Source organism: Spea bombifrons, chromosome 2 (assembly GCF_027358695.1).
Source record: "Spea bombifrons isolate aSpeBom1 chromosome 2, aSpeBom1.2.pri, whole genome shotgun sequence".
NCBI classification, from domain to species: Eukaryota; Metazoa; Chordata; class Amphibia; order Anura; family Pelobatidae; genus Spea; species Spea bombifrons.
In genome coordinates this window covers 63,971,678-63,990,978 of record NC_071088.1, presented here as the reverse complement: position 1 = coordinate 63,990,978, position 19,301 = coordinate 63,971,678, and the positions used below count along the sequence as shown (strand labels likewise).

General features: G+C 41.2%; 1 long non-coding RNA gene across 1 annotated transcript in view; it reads left to right on the top strand.

Annotated features, from left to right (window-relative positions):
- Nucleotides 1–18,930, top strand: part of LOC128472641 (uncharacterized) — a 40,490-nt gene extending 21,560 nt beyond the window's left edge. The window contains exon 3 of the long non-coding RNA XR_008346191.1: nt 18,862–18,930. This is a non-coding gene — a long non-coding RNA (uncharacterized LOC128472641). The remainder of the gene's footprint in view (nt 1–18,861) is intronic.
- The last annotated feature ends 371 nt before the right edge of the window (nt 18,931–19,301 follow it).

Sequence of the window (19,301 nt, the reverse complement as noted above, 5' to 3'; positions counted from 1 at the left end):
ATATGAGGACCCCAGATCCCTGGATCTAGATTTAATCTCTTAAATATAACATTTAGTAGAAAAGGGGCTGAGTTTGTAACGCCTTTGTTTGTTGGAGGGTTCTTTGCAGGGTCAAAACGGTGCCTTTCTGGCTAGGAGAGGTGTCACATTTCCCAACTTGGAATGGTTTAGGCAAAAGGACTCCCATAATAACACAAAGATACTAATGAACTGGAGTAAACCTCATGTACGGTTGATTGGGTTCACTCCACATCTTATTTAAACTCTGTTAACTCTCGCCACTCCACCCTCGTACCATTTCTGCCTGAAAGGGTAACCGCTCCATGTATCTACTACACACATATTGGCTAAACACTAGATTCACAATAAACCAAGTCTAATGGGCCTGGCAGCCCAGACTGATGTTGAAATTCAAAAAAAAAATGTAAACCTTGTCAAGATGGCCTTTTACCTCCCAGGCAACCCAACAAACCTCTATGCATGGGGGTATCACTGTACTCAGTGTTACTGAACACAAATTGGGCTGTTTTTTGACAGTAACATATACCAGGAGCTGTAAATTCATACCTAAATGTGTGGGGGGGGACACAAAAACTACTGCAAATGTTGAGAAAGGCTGGTGATAAAATCTGTGCATGGAAAGAAGGAAAATATCAGTATTTGAAATACCCTGGGGTGTTTAGTTTTCAAAAATATATAATATATGATATGTAATGTTTGTGGTATAATGTGTATACAACGTGTGTGGATGCACAAAATGACAAAGAAGGAAATTATAAACAGTAACACAGCAAAAACGTTAAAACAGCCTTTGCCCAAAAGTGTACAGTCAGCAATACAAAGGAAGGCTGATATTCAAACAACATAAAAGTTCCAAGAGGGCAAGGTAACGGGTCAAGCTGTACAAGCTTTGTTAAAGAGACGGGCATTCCTTTTCTTTTTGGATTTATGGGGTGGGGTGACTTGCACTTAAATTAGCCAGACTATGCTGGCTCTGTGGGGATAAGTGGTAAAAATTGCCTGGAACCTCATCTCAAACCGTCTTAATTATGGGTATCATATGTACATTGACAACTATTACTGAAGTGTTCCTTTACTCGGAAATATTTATTTGGAACTGTGGCCTGTGGGACTGAACAAAAACAACTGCCTCCAAAGGTAAGCCACAGAGAAGTGGTAGGGTCTGCTGGAAAATAAAATGACATGTGGAAGAACAGTAGCTTTTACTGCCCCTCTCGCCCATCGCTGTATCGGAAGTTGCTTTCAAAACTACAACCCACAGTGCTATTTATTTGGTGATCACAAGGACCAACAACGACTCCCTAACAAGCCCGGGTTATCCAGTTGCAATTTGTTAGCTGCAATAAATTACCTGTACCTGAGCTTTACGTCTTTAATGTCAACAAAGTCCCTGGAATAAACATCTGCTGCCGATCTAAAAGATAGAATTACCCCAAAAACTGTGCCTGAAAAGTCCTCGGATATGCAATAAAGTCTCTATATTCCTCCTGGAACAAAATTTGGCAGTTTTCAAAATAATATAAAAAATATTTCAATAATTTCCAAAAATAATTTGTTTCTTTGTGTAGTGATTTTTCTTTACACTAGATGGCGCTGGAAGACCAATAAATTATTCAGCCAGGGATTTTTTTTTAACTATTTAATTGTTGTGGTATCTTTACTCAACAATTGTACATCGGGTTTGTTATGTTCCCTTCTGCGTGATGATTATACCTCAAAATATGCAGATTTTAAATATAAAAGTTTTCCTGGACCTGAGAGCAAGTTGGCAACCCCAAAAAATATTCTATACACAAAGGTGGGGAACTGGTTCAATGAAGGGTGAAGGCAGCCTTGCAGGAGTGCACGGGATTACTGGGACACGCAGGTACAGTGCCTGACCGCCCGCAGCGCCTGAAAGACCACCCGAGTCTGCTGTTTGTAGCTATTCACCAACAGAAGACTCGTCAGGAGAGTTGTGGTTTCAGCTCCTTGATTTCACGAACTTCCCTCTGATACATTGTGAAATGCCTTTATGTATGGAAATGTTTCTATACTATCCCCCCCTCTGTTTTCTATATTGAGCCCCCATGTTATTTCCTGATGGATCCCTCAGTCTTTTTTTGATAGATCATTTGTACCAGCCTATGGTGCTGCTCCATATTCAGCCCTAGGCTGTGGACATAGTTACATAGTTACATGGGCTGAAAAAAGACATGCGTCCATCAAGTTCAGCCTTTCCTATATCTGTTAATTTATTGCTGTTTGATCCAAAAGACGGCAAAAAACCCCGGCTTCGCTCTTTCCAATTTTGCACTAACCAGGGAAAAAAAATCCTTCTTGACCCCAAAATGGCAGTCAGATTTCTCCTTGGATCAATAAGCTGTTTCCCCATAATTAAAGATTATATCCCCGAATATTATGTTTTTCCAGGTATCCATCCAGTTGCAGTTTAAACGTCTGTACAGACTCTGATAAAACTACCTCTGCAGGCAGAGAATTCCACATCCTTATTGTCCTTACTGTAAAAAACCCTTTCCTCTGCTTTAGTCTAAATCTCCTTTCTTCCAGTCTAAATGCATGACCACGTGTCCTATGCATAGTCCTGTTTATGAACAGATTTCCACACAATGGTTTGTATTGGCCCCGAATATATTTATATAACGTTATCATATCCCCTCTGAGGCGACGTTTTTCTAAACTAAACAGATTTAAATTAGTTAACCTTTCTTCATAACTATAGTGCTCCATTCCTTTTATTAATTTTGTAGCCCGCCTCTGCACCCTTTCTAGTGCTATGATATCCTTCTTTAGAAAAGGTGCCCAAAATTGCACAGCATACTCAAGGTGCGGCCTTACCATTGATTTATACAGAGGCAAAATTATATCTTTATTCCGCGACTTGATGCCCCTTTTTATACACGACAATACCTTACTGGCCTTAGCAACCGCAGACTGACACTGCACATTGTTGCCTAGTTTGTTGTCTATAACAATTCCCAAATCCTTCTCATTTGTCATTACCCCTAATTCACTACCGTTTAGGGTGTAGGTTGCTTGTGCATTCGCTACCCCGAAGTGCATAACTTTACATTTATCTACATTGAATTTCATCTGCCATTTGAGTGCCCAGTCCCCCAGTCTATCTAGATCCCTCTGCAGCACAGTAATATCCTGCTCGCCCTGTATAACTTTACCTAGTTTTGTGTCATCTGCAAACACAGAAACATGACCTGCCAGGTCATTTATAAATATGTTGAATAAAATTGGTCCCAGAACAGAACCCTGAGGGACACCACTTACCACTTTTGAGCAGCTTGAAAATTTACCATTTATAACAACTCTCTGTTCTCTACCTCTAAGCCAATGTTCTACCCAAGAACAAGAATTTGCATCTAGGCCAATTTCTTTCAGTTTGAATACTAACCTATTGTGTGGAACCGTGTCAAACGCCTTGGCAAAATCCAAGATCTACACTTCTACTTACTTCTTCGTAGAATGCAATTAAATTAGTTTGACATGACCTATGTTTCATAAAACCATGCTGATTTATGCTAATAATACTATTCTTCCCAAGGAATTCTTGAATATTATCCCTAAACAGCCCTTCAAATACTTTCCCAGCAACGGAAGTTAGGCTCACAGGTCTATAATTTCCGGGCACAGAGTTGGAACCCTTTTTGAAAATAGGAACCACATCTGCCTTCCTCCAATCCTCTGGTACAATTCCTGAAAGAAAAGAATCCCGAGATTAGAAACAGAGGTTCACTTATTTCCTGACACAGCTCCTTAAGTACTCGTGGGTGAATACCGTCAGGCCCTGGAGCCTTGTTAACATTAATTTTCTTTAGTTGCTGCAGCACCTTGTCCTGGGCCATCCACTCACAGTTTGACTGAAAAATTTTCTCAGTGGTCCTATGTATCCCCATTGCCATAGGTTCCTCCATAACATATACTGAGGAAAAATACTTATTTAAAGTTTCTGCTTTTTCCTGGTCCTCCTTAACCAACACTCCCCTCTCTGTTATTAATGAACCTACGTTTTCATTCTTCGTTTTTTTTAGAATTTATGTACTTAAAGAATTTTTTGGGGTTAGTTTTGCTCTCTTTGGCAATCACCCTCTCATTTTCTAGTTTAGCCCATCTAATCACTTTTTTGCATGCTTTATTGGCTTCCTTATATCTTATATAGGATGCCTCTGATTCGTCTGATTTAAATGCTGTAAAAGCCATTTTCTTATTTTTAATTTCCTGCTTAACGACCCCACTAAGCCACATCGGTTTCAATTTGTTTCTTTTATATTTGTTTCCTAGTGGTACATACTGAGAAGTGTACCCTGCTAATATTTGTTTGAAAATACTCCATTTTTCCTCCGTATTTTTATCCCTGAAGAGTTTTTGCCAGTCAATAAGTTGTAAAGCTGCTCTTATCTTATTGAAATTGGCCTTCTTAAAATTATACGTTTTAGTATTCCCCATGGGCAATTTCTTTTTTGAGTTTATTTCAAAAGAGACCATATTGTGATCACTATTACCCAAGTGCTCCCCCACTTGAATGTTAGACACAAGATCAACATTGTTTGTTATCACCAGATCCAACAAGTATCCTTTCTAGTTGGTGCTTGTACCAGTTGTGACATGAAGGAGTCATTTAACAGGTTCAAAAACCTGGATCCCCTTGCAGAACTACTAGTCTCTCTATCCCAATTTATGTCCGGGTAATTAAAATCTCCAATAATTAACGCGTTACCCAGATGTGCAGCTTTCTCAATTTGTTCTAACAGCTGCTCTTCCTCATCATTATTAACATTAGGTGGTTTATAACATATCCCAACCAGTAGTTCTTTTCCTTTTTTATGCCCCAAGTTGATATCTACCCATAAAGCTTCCACAAATCCCTTGTCGCCTTCAAGATGCTTAATATTTGACTTTAGCTCGTTGCTAACATACAAGCATACTCCTCCTCCCTTCCTGCTTTTTCTGTCCTTCCTATATAACGTATAACCTTTTAAGTTAACTGCCCAGTCATGGCTCTAATCCCACCATGTTTCTGTTATGCCTATTATATCATATTGGTTAGTGTATGCTATTGCCTCTAGTTCTCCCATTTTGTTATTTAGGCTCCTTGCATTAGCAAGCATACATTTAATATGCTTAATTATGCTTTGGCCAATTCATATAACCAAAACCTCTCATTTATATTATGTTTATATATTTGTTGCCAACTTTATTAGGGTAAGAAGCGCAGACAGTTTTTGTTTCTTGTATACATTTAATATTACCCTGAGTCTCTTGAATTTTATGAGAATTTTTATTAATACATACCTCCTCTGTTCTGATCTTGCCCCTCCCCCCATCTCCACCCCCCTTGTTCTGATCTGAAGCCCCACTCCTTTCTGCACTATCTCCATTTTCAAGATCTCTGTGTCCCTCCCCCCCTACCACTAGTTCACTCCTCCAGCCTTCTAGCCATCCTCTCCCCTAGCACAACAGACCCTCTTCCGTTTAGGTGCAATCCATCACCGCTATAAAGATTGTACCCAAGCGCAAAATCAGCCCAGTGCTCTAGAAAGCCAAAACCCTCCTTCCTACACCATGACTTTAGCCACGCATTTACCTCCCTGATCTCCCGCTGCCTTTCTACTGTTGCGCGTGGCACAGGTAATATTTCTGAAAATACTACCTTGGAGGTCCTTTTCTTCAATTTATCTCCTAATTCACTGAAATCATTCTTTAGGACCTTCCATTTTCCACTGACTTTGTCATTGGTACCAATATGGACCATGACAGCCGGGTCTTCCCCAGCCCCTCCCAATAATCCATCCACTCTGTCAGCAACATGCCGGACCCGAGCACCCGGGAGACAGCAAACTGTCCGGTTGAGCTTATCAGAGCGGCAGATTACCCTATCTACTCTCTTAATAATAGAGTCCCCTACCACCACAACCTGTCTAGCCTTTCCTACGCTCTCAACCCCACTCATACTAGAGGGGCTGTTCCCTCGGCTGTTAGAAGGAACAGCTTCCTCCAGTATAGCTACTCCTGAGCTGATGCACCCAACATCTTCACTCAAGCGGGCAAATCTGTTAGGCTGCACAAGGTCAGGACTAGCTAAACCTTTCCTCTTTCCTCCCCCTCTACCACCACGTGTAACTGTGACCCAGCTACATGCCTGTTCCCCAGCTGACTTATCTCCTCCCTCTTCACTACCTGCACCCACTAAACTCTGCTCAGTGAGCAGCAGACTCCTTTCAAGATTGTCTATCTCTCTCAAAGTTGCAATTTGCTTCTCCAGATCTCTAATACGAGATTCCAGAGAAGCCACTTTCTCACACCTGCCACAGAGGTATGGACCCTGGACGGATTCATCCAGGAATGCATACATGAAACAAGATGTGCATTGAGTCAGATCATCAATCTTGCTAACTCCCATAACCATACTCATAATCAAGTATAAGAAAAAAATAAAATAAATGAGAACCTACAAAACAACAGTTAAACAAGAACACCCGTCAAAATAAACAGTTAAAAGTAAAAATATAAAGCAGTATAGATACAGTACCTTGTGGAACCCCTGTTTCTCTTTCCAACTCCTGTTTCTTTTTAACTCCTACTTAAAATAGCCTACTTGAAAAAGAGACTATCTCAATGCAGAAGCAACTCAAGTGAGCAAGCTCTGTGAGTTACTTGGGGCTTTATATAGATAACCCCACACAGGTGAAGCTAGGTAACCACTCCCCTCAATTAACTGAGCTGCAGCACACAAGAAAAAAACACCAAAAATAAAGCACCCAAAACAGATGACTGAGTAATTGAATGCAACCAAATAAAGCTTTTCCCACCAGTTGTACTCCTCCAAGGGAACTCCTGTTTCTTTTTAACTCCTACTTAAAATAGCCTACTTGAAAAAGAGACTATCTCAATGCAGAAGCAACTCAAGTGAGCTCAAGTAGACGATTGTACAGAGTGTATATATACAGGTACTCAGTATATTTCATAAGATATTGGATTACTTCAACAAGTTTGTTCAAGGTTTTATTCTGAAAACCCATGACCTTTAAGTAAAGATCAGTATATACATTGCAGACCATTTACAAACACACATGCAGAAGCGCATTAATAAGTATAATGGAGGTTTGTTAAATGCATGTTCCAGCAACATTGTATCACTTTTGTTCTTCTAATGCTTGTCTTTTTTCTTCTTTCCTCCCTGTAAGATATTTAGAAAGAAAAAGAAATACTTAACATCAGAAATTCATTTAAATATAAATCACACAAAATAAGTGACAAGTGAGGTCTTAAAAGCTTTTGTTACTTTATATGTATTTCTATTTCAGCTTAATAAAGTGTTTCAACTGACTAAAGGCTCCATTTTCTCTTGGAATAATACAGCTATATCATTTTTTTTCTTACTGCATGACTTTACTTCTATGTTGACCCAAACATTATGTCACGTTGCCGCTCCGTCATAGAAACCCCGGCACATTGCGCAGATGTCCACCAGCTGACAGAGACAAGGAACCAGGTCCCCTGTAGCGCTGCGGGGATCTGGATCTTACTCTTATTTGAGGTTGGATTATAAAACGAGGGGTATTTTTCAGAGCATTTCCCTTTAATCGCTTTAATCCTATTTCCCATTAAGACATACTTGCCAGGGGCTGGTAATTGACTCTAAAAAAAGAAAAATATACAATATACAAAAATCTTTATGTATTAGTTATTGGCAGGGCTTGATTAAGATCATCGTGGGCCTGGTGCTGAGGATTTTAGTGGACCTTTTTATAGAAATAAATACAATAGACTCTTAGAATCTTAACTCCTCAGCATCCATGTGTACTGGATAAGATGACATCAGTGCTAGGCAGATAATATATGATAGAATCTAATGTGATGGGATCGGGAGTACATCAGTACACAAAAAAAAGTCATCATACACAGGATGCCTGAAGTCACTAATCAATTTTAATAAAATATGCAGATTGAAATAGAGTAAATAACACAATAACTTTACTTCTCCTCTGATTTTTGGGCCTCTCACGGATTTTTGGGCCTGGAAAGGTTTGTCCTCTGAAGTGATCTACAAAGGAGGGTGCTTTATCTCTGAAATGGTAAAAATTAAATAGTTACATTTATTTCTACAGTGCCAGGAAACAGATGACCAAACACACACACCAGGACAGGCTCTGCCACATCAACAACCAAAACATCAGAATGGGCTCTGCCACATTGACACCCAAAAACACACACACCAGGACAGGCTCTGCCACACCAACACCCAAACACACCAGGACATGCTCTGCCACACCGACACACACACCAGGACATGTTCTGCCACACCGATAAACACACCAGGACAGGCTCTGCCACACCAGCACCCAAGCACACACACCAGGACAGGCTCTTCCACATCTACACCCAGATGCACACACACACCAGGGTAGGCTCTGCCACACGGGGACACACATCAGGACAGGCTCTGCCACACCAACACCCAAACACACACACCAGGACATTGACACCCAAACACACACACACCAGGACAGGCTCTTCCACATCGACACCCAAACACACACACACCAGGACAGGCTCTGTCACACATCTGGATGGGCTAAGCTACAATAATAAAAACAATGTTTTTCCCCCACACTTCTTTGTCATTGACCCCCCCTTTTAAGTATTGATTTATGTAATGGTCCCAGCTGCCCCTTGTGTATTGATGCTGCCAGCACAGATAAAATGATGCCCCATACTGCAGGTTTGGTCAGCAATATGTAAAAATTATATGTGTCCTGTAAAACAAGGCCAATTTGGTCACCCTAATGCCCCCACACCCTTGCTGAATTTTCGAAGATGAGAGAATGTGTAAAAAAGTTACTTGGTGCCATTTAATGGAGTACAGGAGGAATGAGATTATTTAAAAGTTCAATTATTGAAGGTAACAGAAAGTTTTATTAGGCTGGTCAGTAAGAGCAAAAATTAAAGAAAACACTGTGATACTCCGCAAAAGTGGCCAGAATAGTAAAAAACAAGAAGCATTTAGTAAATACAAAGAAAAGCAAAGTTAGGAAGACAGACAGATCTATAAGATTAGGGAGAAAGAGGAAATGCATGTTATAAGAGCTGCCAGAGCACATGCAGAAGAGAGAATTGCTCTGTTAATAAAAAGGTCCAGGGCTTCTTTGGTGGAGCACTGGAAGGTCATGTGATGCCGGTGCTCTGTCATAGAAGCCACTGGCTGCCAGAGAGAAGGATTCAGGTCCCCTGCAGCGCTGCGGGGAATCTGGATCTTAGTCTTGTAGTCAGATCTCTATTTGAGGTTTGATTATAACGAATATAAGACGAGGGATATTTTTCAGACCATTTACTCTTTTTTGTCATATTTACATGTTAATATAAAACAATTTGAGTAAACACAAAATGCAGCTTTTAAATAATTATTTTATTTATTGAAGGTAAAGAGTTCATCAAAACCTTTTTTACTCATGTGAAAAAATAATGCCATTACTGGTTGCCATCCTTTGCGCAAAAAGTGCAATCAAACATTTGCAATAAATAGCAATATTATTATTAATATTGGTGACTCTTCTTGGTAGAGTTGTCTTAATTCAGCCACATTGTAAGGTTTTCGAGCATTACCTACGGATTTAAGTCAGGACTTTGACTTGGTAGCACCGAACCTTCATTTTGTTTATTTTGAGCCATTAAGAGGTGGACTTGCTTATGTGCTTCGGATCATGGTCCTGCTGCATAACCAACTGCGCTTGTGCTTTAGGTCACAAACTGATGACTGGACATTATCCTTCAGGATTTTCTGGTAGAGAGCAAAATTCATGGCGTCATCAATTATGGGAAGTCGCCCAGGTCCTGAAACAGCAAAGCAGTCCCAGGCCACCACACTACCACCACCACCGTGTTAGACTGTTGGTATGATGTTATGGAATGCTGTGTTAAGATTTACTTCAGATTTACCAGGAAGCATGTCTTTCAAAAAAAATCCACTTTAGACTCATCAGTCCACAGAATATTATCCCAAAAGTCTTGAGGATCATCAAGATGTAGTTTGGCAAATGTCAGACAAGAGTTTGTGTTCTTTTTGTTTGTTTTCTCCATTTATAGATAATGGCTCTCACAGTGCTTTGCTGGAGTCCCAGAGCCTTAGAAATTGCTTTGGATGATTTCCAGACTGATAGATGTCAATGACTTTGTTTCTTCTTTGCTCTTGAGTTTCTTCAGATCGTGGCATCATGTGCTGCTTTCTGAGATCTTTAAGCCTACATCACTTTGCAAAAAACGTTCTATTTAATTGATATTTAGATTCAGCAGGGCTGGGAGTAATCATGTCTGGGGGTGTCTAGTGAAATTAAACCCAATTATCATTTAAATTTGGTTAATTAATTGATTCAATAAGTAAGGGGGCAATTACTTTTTCACATAGTGCCAGGTTGAGTAGGATAGCTTATTTTCCTCCCATACATAAAATCTTCATTTGAAAACTGCATTTTGTGTTTTACTGGAGTTGTCTTTATTTAATATTAAAATTAGTTTGATGATCTGAAACATTTCAATGTGACAAATGTGCAAAAGCCAGAAAAAATGGGAAAGAGTGGAAATACTTTTTCACAGTACAATGTATATGTACGCATATTTATTTTTTACTACGAGTTTGTGCATCTATGTTACACTTTACAGTATAATAAAAGGGGAGGTACAATAAGTGCAGTCATATAATATGTGACGTTGTCTAAAGACAAGGGTACGGTGAGTATTAGTCCCTGTCCCATCATTAGCTGTCCCACTGTGCCAGTCCCTCCACTAGCTCTGCATACCCTCTGAAACTAAATTTAAAATATGGCCCTTTACCTATAGCTTGCTCTGACTCTTTCTCCTGGCTCACATTGTATTGATGACATCAGATGTATCTCAACATTTCAATCTTATGCCCCCTGAGCCAGAGGTAAGTTATGAATTTGGTTCCTACTGTTTGTGATTTGTGTATGTCTCCTGGTAAGGTAAACCTGCAGTATTTCAATGGCTATATCCCAATCATACCAAAATTTAACGTTACCTTCACGTTCGCTATTGTGTCACATGAATCAATGGATGCAGCTTTTAGAGGAGCTATGAGGGTAGCGGCGTCTGGACTGGACGACTTCAGGCGCCCCCGTGGGCAGTGCGCACCCAGGCACCATCAGCACTGGTCTGGGGTGGAGGTGCCCGATGAGCAGGGCTGGTTGGGGATATCACAATACCCCTCAAACCGGCCCAACATTTGACAGACCTCACGCTCCCTATTCAGACCTCGTCTTCCGTTCTCCCTAACCACTATGCGACGGCAAATGATGCAGAGCTCCGGGATATGATGTCAAGCAGAGGCCTGGAGTGACAGACCTCGAGCTCCCACTACAGGATGGAAGATAGAAGATGATGGAAGATGAGAAAAGTAATAGATGGGAGAAAGGGCTGTGTATATGTGTGTGTGTTTGTAAGCTGGTGTGTGTGTGAGGGCTGTGTATATGTGTGTGTTTGTAAGCTGGTGTGTGTGTAAGTGCTGTGTATGTGTGTGTGTTTTGTAAGCTGGTGTGTGTGTATGGGCAGTGTGTGTGTATGTGTATGGGCAATATGTGTGTGTGTATGAGCAGTGTATGTGTGTATGAGCAGTGTGTATGGGCAGTGTGTGTGTGGGCAGTGTGTGTGTGTATGGGCAGCATGTGTGTGTCTGTGTGAATAGGCAGTGTGTGTGTGTGTATGGGCAGTGTAGGTATTTCTGTGTTTGTAAGATGGTGTGTGTGTATATGTGTGTGTGTAAATGTAGGGGAGTGTGAGGGCAGTGTATGTGTATACACGTGTTAAAGGGCAGGTGTGTGTTTGTAAGCTGGTGTGTGTGTAAGGGCAGTGTAGGTATTTGTATGTTTGTAAGCTGGTGTGTGTGTCTATGCATATTAATGGGCAGGTGTGTGTAAGGGCAGTGAATGAGTATATGTGTGTTTATGGGCAGTTGTGTATAAGGGCAGTGTATGGGTATATGCGTGATAATGAACAGGTGTGTGTAAAGGCAACGTGTATGTGTATTTGTGTGTTTATGGACAGGTGTGTGTAAGGGCAGTGTAAATAAAACAACCTCTGTAAAAAAAAAAAATAGCTAGGGGGTGCAGTTTTCCATTGTTGCCTCTGGTGCAAAAGGGCCTAGCTCCGGCTCTTGGTCCAGGTGCCACAGAAGGGCACCATCTGTCACCCAGAAATGTGGAAGTTGGTCTGATCGCCCATACTACATGTAGCACTATATGTGTCTCATAGACAGAACCCAGTGATTCCCTCTTGGATGTTCGGGAAAGTGTCACCAGACTGCTTTGAAGTATTCAGTAGCTACCAACAGCACTCAGGTTAAAGATCTCGCTAATTACTTATCGTTAAATGCTGCTTATTACTCAAACCGTGTCATAAGCATTCAAACAAAGAAAAGGAATCCCAGCACTCCAAACAGCTTCCAGTCTCTAGGACACTTTATTAAGAGAAAACAAACAAAAGCAACGTTTCGGCCAAACAGGGCCTTTGTCAAGCTGTCATAAGCAGACACACAGCGTTCACAGGTGCTCCCCGATCCACCCAGAACTGGTTTATGTTCCTCCTACTCCACAGGTAGCTATGATTTTAGATAATCTGCTATTGGACAGAACATAAAAAAAACCTAACATGGCAAACATTCGTAAATCTAAATATGTCAGCATCCGCAGAGCAGGGTGAGAGACAAGGAACGTTCCCTCTCTCACCCAAACGTCCAATTTTGCACCAAAGAATGAATGAGCCCCATAATTCTTGTAAGAGCCTAGCTGGGAACTCTAAGGTTTGACGCGGAGTCCGTGGTTTGTTGCCCAAATATCAGCGTCTCCGGATGAAGGAGTAAAATCTCCAGATCACACGGTCTGGAACTGACTCTGTCCTATTCTACACTGCTGTGATCATACATAAGACCCCTACTTGGTGCTTTTGATACCAGTATGTTATGGATGATATCCCTGCTTGAAAGCAGGTGACTCAGTTAAGCGCATCTTTTAAAAAAATGACAAGTCTTACAATTTGGCAAATCACTCCAAAGAATCTTCTTGACGTGCTATTAAAGGGTTAATACCTAAATAGTTGCAGTCAGCTGACTAAAGAAGCTCTCCAAGGTATGCCTAACTGGCACTGATGTCACGTCTGATGGTTCAACTGACCTGAGGCTATCAGAGATGAGTCCAGTCTTGGACATGCGCCTCTACCTCCGTCATTCCCCCTCTCCATCTAAGAAGGTTCTGCACTTTAATGCATTGCTGGGCTCTGGTCAGACATTTCAACACCTGAAAGACCCTCTAAGCCCAATCTAATGGTCGGAGGGCACAGATCAACCACCAGTACAAATATTTTAAGTAACAAAAAAGGTTTTTACGTTCCATTCTCAGGATGGCATCCTACATAGACACGTAATAGTGTGACGGCGGCAGACACCTAACACGCTGCCACCAGCGTAATGTCCTTAATGTATGATGGCGCTATATACAACAATAAATAATAATAATCATACAACAGGCCATTAAAATACAGAAACGCATTGATAATGATCACTGTCCACAATTTTACAGAAACTCAATATGTGCTGGCTATGGATGAGTTAATCCCGGTATATAATAGCAATGATCATATATAATGTGATATATGATCTACTCTTATATCATCATGAGGATCACATATAGACATTTAAAAGCCCCCCATGGCACCTCCTACAGAAACTCACCCATCTCAACTCCTCTGGAGGCCACTTTTGCTGCCTCTTCGTGGTCCTGGAGTGAGAGCAGATCGCGCAGGTCGCTTCTCACCCTGTTCAGTCTGGTTTCGCTCTGCAGGCACTTCTCCAGCAAGTTGCATAAAAGGGTGTTACATTTCAGCTCCTGGGCACCCCTGGGCTTCAGCTTCTGCTTGCAAACATGGCACCTGTCCACTGCTGGCCCCCGCAAGCACCTTTTGCAGAAAGAGTGGCCGCATCTTACAGTTACAGGGTTCCAGAGGGCCTGCTGGCAGGAGGGGCAGTTAAAGACATTCATGGGTCACAGGAGGGTAACTCTCCACCCCGCTTGGCACGCAGCGGATCCAGACTCCGGCGGAGACAAAGTGGGAAGAAGAAGAAGCACAAAGAGCCCCTGACATAACATGTGCGGCAACATTACATAAAGTGTGTGCTCACGTGACCGGCAGGGGTGGCCTCCCATTGGCTGTCTCTGGGCTGCCCTCCCTTGTTGTGAAACAGCCCATGTTGTTGGTTTCATTAGGGCTGCGATGAGAAGGGGGCAGGCGCAGGCTGTTTACATGTGTGGCGACTCTAGAAACAATATATAAGGGGGGCACACAAGATACCACAGTCAAACTGGGGGGCATTAATAATTTCCACCATTAAATCATACCACTGAAAAAACACACACACACACATATATATATATATATATATATATATATTGCCAAAAGTAATGTGCTATGGAATGATACTTTTGTTATTGGACAATACAATACTTGATCATTCAACATGGGAAGCCTGAAGCCACAATTTAGTACGACTAATCCTTGAAATCCTTTAAACAACACAATACCTTAACTTTTCCACTAAATGATTTCAGGGCCTAATATTAGTCCCTGCTGCCGATATATATATAAATATATATATAAATATTAGACCCTGCTGCCGATAGCAGGTATAGATTAACACATTAACACACAAACCCAGCTTTGCATGTATCGATCAATTGAAATACACTTGTGATCTCAGCACTGAAGGTAGATATCAAATAAACAGAATCAGACATACAAATCCTGTATTTGCAGGTATACAATAATAATATATGAAATGTAGCATTGCAGGTATAGATCAAATCAATACATGGAAACAGCATTGCAGGTATTAATCAACTGAACAAGACATACAAACCCTGTATTTGCAGGTATACATAAATAATGTATGGAAACATAGCATAGCAGATATGGATCTACAGAATAACACAGAAACCCAGCTTTGCAGGTATAGATCAATTGGAATTCACACAAAAACACGGCATTAAAGGTATATTTAAAACCCCCTAAATTACAGGGATAGATCACAGGTTGCACACCCCAACCACACTGCCCACATAGAACCTGGCCAGCACCCAGATAACACACATACGATTTGCCATCTTTGTCCCATATACACCCTGTCTGTGCCATCTTGATCCCCAAGGCTCAAACATCCTGCTAGTGCCATCTTTGCCCTTCCACAATTATACATCTATGATACACACAATCACATTAACTCATGCTCTCCCTCATTCAGACAAATCATCCACATATTAACTCATGCTCTCCCTCATTCAGACAATTCATCCATTTTAAGAAACTACACCCCTTGGAGCTTCAAATGAGGGGCTACATGTATTTCTAGGACAAAAGTTGAGTGCACAAATAATGATGGAATATGTTGCTTTGGCTTGAAAATATGTTTTTTCTAACCATAATGACATGTTCATTTGTGTCTTGCGCACTCCAGGTTTGTACTAGAAACACATGCAGCCCCTCATTTGATGCGCCAAGGGGAGTAGTTTTTGCAAATATGTACTTTTTGTGCCATAATTTAACTTCTTACGTGAGCAGTAATGCCATGTCAAGGCTTCAACCCTAATTACTGACCATTCACACGCCTTTCATATCTCCATTCACTCACAGAAGCACACGCCATTCTTTCCATACATTTACTCACAGAAGCACACACCATTCTTTGCCCTTACAATCCCAAAGAAATGATGGTAAAGGGAGAAAAAAAAAATCACTTTTACAGCAAAAATAAGTTTTGCAGTAAAAATGCAAGGCGCTCCAGGGATGATATGGTTACTCACGTACCGCACAGGCTAAATGGCTGATTTTAATAATATTTGCAGTTCATCAAGATTTCAAAAATTGCCTCCCTCTACCGTTGGCTAAATTTAACCCCATGATCAAAGGGATCATAGGATTAAAAATTAGTATCGGCCATTTTTAAAAAGGGAATGTGACTTTTTAAAGCTATATGATCGCTGTGGTAACATTGGCTATCACAGTGATCATTTAGCTAGAATACCGTATTTGCTCGATTATAAGACAACCCTGATTATAAGACGACCCCCCAAAATCTGAATATTAACTTAGGAAAAAAAGAAAAAGCCTGAATATAAGACGACCCTAAAGGAAAAAAGTTTTACCAGTAAATGTTAATTCATGTAAACTATTTTTTTTAATAAAAGCTATGATTGAGAAAAATATATTTTTTTTGTTTTTATTTCTTGTATTTTCCAACCTGTCCCCCAGTTACGCACATCTGCCCCCAGGCTTGCCACACCAATATGGCACTGTGGCCCATGGTATGCCTTTTAACCCTCTATATGCCACTGTGCCCCATGGTATGCCTTTTGACCCCCTATGTGCCACTCTGCCTCCAGAAATGCCTTATACCCCTATATCCCATTCTGGCATTTAGGGGGTTAAAATGCATATTATGGGGCAGAGTGGCATATAGGGAGGTATAAGGCATTCCAGGAGGCAGAGTGGCATTAAGGGAGTTAAAAGGCATTATATAGAGCACTCTGCCTCCAGAAATGCCTTATACCCCTATATGCCACTCTGGCATTTAGGGGGTTAAAAGGCATATTATGGGGCAGAGTGGCATATAGGGAGGTATAAGGCATTTCAGGAGGCTCTCTGCCTCCTGAAATGCCTTATACCTCCCTATATGCCACTCTGCCCCATAATATGCCTTTTAACCCCCTAAGTGCCAGAGTGGCATATAGGGGTGTAAGGCATTCCAGAAATGCCCTACCTACACACACACACACACACACACACACACACACTTACTTACCGGTGCTTCCAATTTCCTGCTGTATTGCCGGGGCAGCGGGTTGACGTCTCATTCCGCGGCAGCCGGAAGGAGGTGGAGTTGGCAGCGGGGGTTTGTATGCGTCTGTCGCAAATACCTTCCCCGGCTGTCAGAGATCAGGAACTCTGGAAGTCTGATGTCTGACAGTCGGGGAAGGTATTTGCGACGGACGCATACAAACCCCCGCTGCCAACTTCACCTCCGGAAGCACCGGTAAGTGGGGGGGCGACGACAGGAGGATCCAGGTCCCCTGCAGCGGTGCGGGGGATCTGGATCTTAGTCTCCTAATCAGACCTCTATTTGAGGTCTGATTAGAAGACGACCCCGATTATAAGACGAGGGGTATTTGCTCTGAAAAAAACCTCGTCTTATAATCGAGCAAATACGGTACTTAAACTTTTTTTTTTTTTTAAAGTTAAACTACTTTATGTTTAAATAATTTATTTTGGGGGTCTCTAGGCAATTTTGATCTTTTTTTATCTGCCTTTAGAGACCCCCCAAATAATTTTTTTTACATTTTTATTTTTTTTAACTTAATATTTTTTATTCTTTTTAATATTTTTTATACCTTTCCAACGGTATATGTTGGGGGTATGTAGCTGCTTAGATGCCTGAGATAGAGGCATCTAAGCAGCATGCCCCCATACCTCTTTAACTGACAATTGTCAGTTGTTAATAAAGTTGCGCGGTGACGTCATCGCGTCATTGCGCGAGACGTCACCGGGCAGATGCCCTTCAGTGTGAGGGTCAGATCGCCGGGGTAGGTGGTGATGGAGGTCTACAGACCTCCATGAAGGTAAGACAGTGCTAGTGACGGCATGGTGCCGTCGTTAGCACCTGACTGGGACTGCTAGGATTATTCTTAACGGATTTTTCGGTTTTTGAAAATCAACGCTTTTCAGCCCATCTAGCCTGTACATTATTCCTGATGTAGAGACTCAGAATTTAATACTTAATCAGTCGTTGGTCTTCTCTTAGAATCATGACCTTTATGTCTGACCCATGCATGCTTAAATCCCCTCAATGTATTAATATATGCCACTTCTGATGGGAGGCTGTTCCATTTATCTACTGCCCACTCAGTAAATTATCTGATTTGGTCCTTGAAATTCTTTCATATTCAAGCTTATGCCTGTTGCATGCATGTTTAAACACTCCAGCCATCGCATACACATTAATGCGTATGAAAGCTGCGGGGTGCCCTTAACTTGTCATAGTGTCCCCTTTTAGATGCATGGAGGTTAATTAGCAGAATCACCCCATATGTATCTGCCCTTTCCCTGCCCAGCAGCTATTTTCAGTGCAAGAGGTGTGTTCGGCCAAACGCATCTCCCTATCCAGCTCCAGCTTTCATAAACCCCTCCATGCGCAGAAAGAGCTCCTATTGATTTCAATGGGATTCGTTTCTTGCAACTGATTGGCAGCTTGAAGGTAAACGTCTGTGAGTTCTCTCAAGTAAAACATTATATACAATTATTTTATTTGCTGTAAGTAAAAAGCAGACAGTTGTTTTAGTGACTTCGAGACGTGACTAGGTCCGCTTGCCCTGGGTTAGGGTGAACCATGAGCTTTTAGCACCTCTCCTGAATGATTGACCATCCTTGACCACCAGAGACCCCCAAACAGCCCTCCACCTTTTATGTAGGGGTGATAAAGGAACAGTACCAAATTCTAAGAAGTTTTGATAGGCTTTATTTTGTTGCGCTCTTAATCCACAAGAGGGAATAGTGGATACAGTTCACAAAATGTACATTTTTATTGAATGTATAAAAGGATTTAGTTTGATAGATATCAGAAATATGTAAGATAGAAAGAAAAATACAGTATTTAGGGACTGCACCCTAATAGACAATAGAAATAATGTGATTGTTAAAAAATATCTAAATAACTTTTTGTTTTTGTAATTATAAGATCAATAAAATGTTCAACATGCTATACTTTGTGACTGGAGCAAGAAAGTCAAAGAGAGATCACGTTGTGATGTCACAGAAGTCACCCCTAGTAACTGCTGCAACATTCTGTTTGTGCTCAGTCACATCTCAGTCTCTGACAGATCTTCACACCTACACCCTTGGAGCTGATACTCGTCATCCCAGCACAGAAATCCTTGGATATGGGTGAGATCTTGGAGGTTTACTACTTAAAATCTGACTTTTAGATTTGGGGGTTGTAGTTAGAGAGGTTTTAGTTGTATAGTACTACTACTCCTGTGCCATTTGCTGAAGCCTCGTGTCTCAACAAAGGGTATGAAGATCCATTCTCTTCTTCATAATTTTGGACTTCTGAAGAGCTTTTGATGGATTAGCCAAGCGACTCATGTAACATTTGCTATAGACTGGGAATTGTATCTAGATCTATTCCATTGTTGCTGACCTTGAAAATTGGGGGTTCTAGC